The 6,691-nt window shown below is 42.6% G+C and overlaps 1 long non-coding RNA gene across 1 annotated transcript in view; it reads right to left on the reverse strand.

Moving 5' to 3' along the window:
• The window catches only part of LOC307217292, a 117,558-nt gene extending 111,310 nt beyond the window's left edge, over positions 1 to 6,248 (reverse strand). The window contains exon 1 of the long non-coding RNA XR_013839535.1: positions 6,106 to 6,248. This is a non-coding gene — a long non-coding RNA (uncharacterized lncRNA). The remainder of the gene's footprint in view (positions 1 to 6,105) is intronic.
• Between the last annotated feature and the right edge of the window lie 443 nt (positions 6,249 to 6,691).

Consider the following 6,691-nt stretch of genomic DNA (forward strand, 5'->3'; position numbering starts at 1 on the left):
CTCCACCTGCAGCTGGTCAGCCTTCAAGGACAGAAGGCGAAAGCACCAATGAGAACCAGCTGGCTTCAGCCATCTTAAATTGAGCTTTTGGCAGCAGTCAGATGCTGGAAACAATCCTGTGGTTCCCGATTCTCCCTTGCTGCTTCCTGATCTCCGTCTGGACCCTTGGTTTTCTAACCACTTAGATTCTGTGAGTCCTGGATTGTCTGACTATGTGGATTGCTGTTTGCTCAGAATGGACTGGACCTTGCATGTGGATTCAGCTTTGTGGCAAGCATTTCTCAGAGATTCTTGTCTGTCTGGCCTCACATTCCACCCAACTCTGCACTCTGTTGCTCGGCAATGGGACTTGGGACAGGATTACAACAGTCAGCATGGTCAGTGGTGAGAAATGATGTGAATTGGAGTCCAACAAAGTCTGAAGGACACCACATCGGCTACTTCTGATTATATTCAGTGCTGACTTGAGCTAACAGAAGTACTTCCACTTCCCCAGGAGAAGGCACCTGATTTATGTTGATCTCTCCTCTGCAATACAGAGCCATGCCACCCACTTCTCTTGAAGTTGGAAGAGTCTCTGGAATACTCTGGAATAGAGCATAGAGGGGAGATTGGTGAAAATGGGGGTGCTTCTCCTTACGCCAGTGGAAGAATTTCCATGAATGCAAAACCACCATTGGATCCTACCCATAATTTCTAGAACTGCATATCAAAAAATCCCCAATTTTTTAACATGCATAATTCTAAGCTTACGGCATAAGACCCTTTGCTGAATCAGCTCAGGCAGTTCTATAGAGTCTTAAGTCCACAAGCCAAAAAATAAATAAAAATGGAATAAAAGCCATTCATTATGGCTCACCGCCAACGAACTGGAATCTTGGCTCCTTATGAACCTCACAGGATTATAATACTAATTGACTCTGTATCTTTTAAAAAAGAAAGCAGTAATTTCCATTCATTTTTAATTGCTATCCATACTAAGTTTCCATTCAGTTGTTGCTGAGTTTTAGGTTTAAGTAACAAGGAACACTAATTTCTACTTTGGTCTGGAGGCAGGATAGGGCACCTATTTAAATCAGGAGGTTGAATGCCAAGGTGTCTCTGATTCCCTGGCTAATTACTGATGTTCAATTAACGTGTGCATACAATACAGCAGAATCTTCTTCCAAGCCTTGGGGACCTTTGGTTCACTAATTAGCAAAATAATAGAAACTGGAAAAGGCCCCTTTGACCCCTTAATCAGTGGAGATACCTTTGGGGGGCAGGGGACTGTGAAGATGTTCATGAATGGAGATTTGAAAGATCTTTCAGACTTATATCTGAGGATTTCCAGTACTCTGAGGTTTACTGTACATAAATATGGCATACTATGCTCCGCTCTGGTCAGTTGCTGGGTTGGCCTGTAACATGAATGAGGAAGCTGCGGCCCTCCAGATATGGTTTGGCTCCAACTTCCATCAACCTCAGTCATTCCTGATCATCCATGAGAATGAAAAACCAAGGGAGGAGAGTCACCCTTTAAGAAACGCTCACCTGTGTCACTGGCAACACCGACCTCTTGTTGGGAATTCCATTCCACCCTTTGCTGCAGACATGGGATTGTTGCATGTCACATGTCACGCCAGATTGCTGGCGTGAACGGAACTTCCACTCTGTATTGCTTTTGTTTTTAGTCTCCAAGAAGACGGCAAGGAGAGATGCCATCTTTTCTTTGTCCTGATTTATGTATAATAAATGCGTAGCCTTAGTATTGTATCTACAGCCTCAAGCCTCTTCTGTTGCACAGTTTACACTGCTGAGTAATGCGTGCTCAAGCCTGAAAGCTTGAGTCACTGATAAACGTTGGAGGAACAGAGGTCGAAGGATTTCCGCAGCGGCAAATCTGAGGCAGGGAGATGCTCCAGCTGGGCCCAAGCCAGCTGGCTTTTTGACCCCCGATTCCAACACCTCTTAGGCAAGGCTTAAGTCCAGTGTGACCTCCTTTCACTTGTGTTTGTGTAGGGGACAAGCCCACTTCAATGGCAAGCTGGAAATTCACCCTATATGTAAATGCAATTGACAAAGTGCATGTTGCTTGTCTTGGTGAATACCCCCATCAACAACCAGTGATCTCAAGTGTATCAGAAATCCAAGAGAATGTCAGTTACATGAGGTATCTCATCCCATCCCATTGGTACTGCATCCCCAACAAGGTATCTAGATCACAAAGCAAGTTTGGACATATGGAAGTACAGATGGCCTCTTCTAAGAATGGCTCAGGGAATAGACTATCACCACTGAGCAATTTCCAAATATGGTCAGCATTTTATTGATTGATTGATTGATTGATTGATTGATTGATTGACTGTGACACAAAAATAGGCTTGCAGCGTGCTGAATTTTTCTCAGTCGGTCTTAATGTGAGACTATGCAGTGCCACACACAGTTCAATCATTGGCACATCTCCTTACAAATAAAGCCTATTGAGTTCACTGAAACTTGCTCCTAGGGAAGCATGTATAGGACATGTAACCAGAGTAAGATAACAGCCTTGACATTGCCATGTCCTCCTTGCTTATTAGCTGGTTTTGCCAGCCAGTCTGGTCTGTGAATTGACAGCTGGCAGTATCAGACGAAGTGAGCAAAGCAGAATAATTCATAAACATGGATGGTGTTTTACTACAGTCCTAGGGTTAGATCCAGGCGTTAATGGCCTGGGGAATTTCCTATTTATAGTATAGTGCTTTAAGGAAAGCAATGGATGAATCCATCAGTTTTAGTTTCTCACAGTTTCAGGTGGTTCCAGTCTTAAGCTCAGTTGGCCACGTTTCAATTTGCAAGGGTTAACCCTACGCACCCACCCAAAATGAAGCAGCATTTTTACTGCATTTGTGTGGGCTTGTTCCCACCAGAAAAGAGGTGGGGATGCCTTCACCCAACACATGACCCTGTTTGTTTTCCCACCTCTGCAAGCTCCCTGGCATAGGAGCCAAGTCCCAGGAGCCAAGGTCCCTTTGCCCCCCCCCCCCATAAAATAGTTGAGGGGGCTGCCCCTCCCACAAGTTGATGGACATTGCAATTCAAATGGTGTGTACACCACATCTTGTAATTGACTGTGTAGGGTGGGACTTACCTGCCCCCCATGTTTTATTCAATTTGGCACCCCTGCTCCCTGGAATTCCTACTCATGAAGCTGCGCTCTGCACATGCATGATGGCTGTTAAGGTATATGTTTACATTACTACTTAATGTGCACCCACTTTCCAAGTTGGACTGAAGGTGGTGGGAATGCATCAAATAGTGGTATTTGTTGGTATTTCTATGCCACCTGATGGGTCTTCATTTCATATACTTCTGATTCAGATCTACTAAACACTTTGTCTCCCTCATGTTGCAAACAATGGTTGCCTAGAAAAACTCGATATAATTAAAGCTTTGCAATTAAATGCGAAAAATTGTTCTGGTCTCTGTTTCTTTGGACGTTATCTTTGATGTGTTTTCTGTTTTCTTCATAATAAATTTGAAAATGCAAAAGAAAAAAGAAGCAGCAGTATTTATTAAGACACTATAGGATCAACGTGGATTGTGGCTAACGTTGTGTGAATATTAGTAGGAACACATTGAATGTGGAGTAAGCAGCAATATGAACATATTTTGAATTCTGCTTTTCTCCTCTTCTTTTGTGTGGTAAGCCAGACTGTAATTATTATTGAATGGCAGGAACAAATTAACGCAGGAGACTGAAGCAAAGTGTTCTGACATAATTATGTTTTCATATTTTCACACCTTTCAAGGTGTTCATAAAAGGACACCATTCTATCTTAAGGCTGATGGAAAACAAGCGACAAAGCAACAGCGGTGCTTTATATATACTTTTCACAGATGACATGTTTAAAATCAAAATGTCAATAATATGCTGTGGCAACTGATGCGACAGAATTTCTTTCCTGATTAAGCAGAAATAATCGTGCCAAAGTCACCTTCAATATTCCTCTTTTCCTATGATCCAATTTTGCTGTGGTCCAGGTTGTAAAGGACTGTGGCTCAGTAGGAGAGCATCCGTCTTGCATGCAGAAGGTCTCAGGTTTGATGCCCAGCATCTCCAGGTAGGTCTGGGAATGTATACCTGCTTGAAACCCTAGAGCATTGTTTCCCTAACCTGGGTCTCCAGCTGTTTTTGGACTCCCATCATCCCTGAACATTGGTCTTCCTAGCTAGGGCTGATGGGAGTTGCAGTTCAAAAACAGCTGGAGAACCAGATTTGGGAAAGAATGCCCTAGAGGGCTGCTACCAGTCAGTGTAAATAGTACTGAATTACATGGACTAATGGTCTAAAGCAGTTTATTATGATTAGCAAAGATGACTAATTGCTAGTCCAACATGGCAATTACTTCCCAATATACTGGGATCCTTTGGGAACACGGGTGAGGTATCAATTTAATAAGAAACAAACAAATATTTGGCAGCAGTGTTTAAGCTGGGTGGCATTCATGGTATAAAAGAGTGGTTTATATATATATATTTCACTTATAAAGAGAGAGATAGAGACAGTGCTTTGGTTTTAATGTGGAAATTAAAATTTAAAACTGCTGAATGCGTAGTTGGAAGTTTCAATAATATCAATAAAAATTACTTTATCCAGTTTATGGTTTGTTTGGGGCTTTTATCATGGTGATCAGCTATCAAAGAGCAGTACTCATTGCTATGTATTGCATTGACATAAAACCATGTTAAATATTTACAGAGGTGGAGTTTTTAAAACAGCAAAAATGAGGACTTGCAGGGAATATAGCGCAAATAATTGGCTTGGGAAGGTGCGAGCTGTGTAGGTGGGTCATCAACCTTTTGATTTTGCTCAGTATGGGATTAATTTTTTAAAACCACATAATTAATAAAGCTACCATTCTTTTACATTTATTATTCAAAAATCTTCTGGGTTTTAATAGTACCCTTATGTACCGTGCCTAACATATAAGTCTTTTAAGAGCTTTACTGTTCAGTGCAGAAACCATCAAATGTATGCCATAATATCTATAGAGGATAAGCATCTCTGGGCTAACCTCAGGCCTCTGTGACATTAATAGCCTGTTTCAAACAGTTGCTGTGCTAGCAAATAGAAGTTTAATTTGGGAGTGTGGTGCACCCAATGTTGCATTAGCACAACGTTCGTAAGCCTGACATCACACAGACACTGCAGGGATATGGTTATTATTAACACATCAAATGAAAAGCCTGCCTATCCTGCTAATCAGTTCAGTCTAATGGTCCCGATTTAGCTGTAGTCAGGAAACAACTGGTGACCCTTAGCTGCACAGAAAGCTGCATCTAGCTAGTTCAAAAGGGCTTGGATAAGCATTGCAATTTAGTTAGGCATATACACCCAGAACCAAATCTTCATACCAACTCCCCTATGAAGATAGGTTGGAGTGTTTGGGACTTGTTAGTTTATGCAGCACATAGTTAAACTATGGAATTTGCTCCCTCAGTGATGGGCACCAACCTAGTCCCTTTGTGGCTTAGGGCCCTCGTATTTACAGGACCGCCTGTCCTGGTATGACCCGCAGAGGACCTTAAGGTCCATGAATAATCATAGTTTAGAGGTCCCAGGCCCTAAGGAAGTTCGATTGTCCTCCACCAGGGCCAGGGCCTTCTTAGTGATGACTCTGACCTGGTGGAATGCTCTGTCCCATGAGACCAGGGCCCGGGAGGATTTAACTTCCTTCTGCAGGACCTGTAAGACAGAGCTATTCTGCCTGGCCTTCAATTTGAACTTAGCCTGATCTTTTATTCCCCTTCCTTCCCTCCCCCTCCCCTTTTTATGAAGATTACCCGCTCTGGGATCCCACAGCTAATTCTCGCCTGGTCTCCTCACTGGCCCAAATAGGACTAATTTAGCCAGCTAGCCCTGGTGATCATCTAATGTTTATTGGATGGATTTTCCCCCTTAAACTGATTTTTGAAATCTGAATTTATTGTTATTCACGTTTCATACTGTATTTTATGCTGTTTTTTGTTGCATCAATTAAGTGTTTTAAATTTGTTGTTAACCACCCTGAGCCCTGTTTTCTGAACTGGGAAGGGCGGGGTATAAAGAAAAAATATTATTATTATTATTAGTCTAAATACCTGACCAATATTCATGCTGGCTGGAGTTGATGAGTTGAGCGTCCCTGTGTGCCTCTGCTCCATACATTCTTCCATTGGACCTTTTGCCCATTCAGTGACCTGTTCTGGCCCTCTGTCTCTTGTGCTGTCCATCTGGCATGTCCCTGGAAGCATTACACGGAATGGAATGTTATTTTTTTACTCTCACGCTTTCAGTATGGAAGCGCAGGACTGTCAGCCTAAAACGGTCCTTTGAGATGAGTTAAATGGTGATTGCATTGCACTTTTGAAAAAAAGGGGGGGGGATGGCAGTGGAAATGACTGGCACCGCAATAACGGCACCACGGTGAAGTATTCTCCTCGCCGGAGCAAATGTTGTTTTCTTCCCTCCTGCCTTTCAGACAAGTGTGAGGGTGACAGTCTCGTTCAGCTGTTTGACTAGACCCTGACCAATGTTGTTATATGCTGAGAAATGTACACCACTCCAGAGTGAAAATTCTTCATGCTTTCCAGATCAATTTGATGGATGGAGGCAAACTGATAGCCTTTGCTGTCTATCGGTTGCTGTTCATGTGTCAGTGAACATTTGAATATTGTTCCCAAAAGA

The sequence above is a fragment of the Podarcis cretensis genome, assembly GCF_951804945.1.
Source record: "Podarcis cretensis genome assembly, chromosome: 5".
NCBI classification, from domain to species: Eukaryota; Metazoa; Chordata; class Lepidosauria; order Squamata; family Lacertidae; genus Podarcis; species Podarcis cretensis.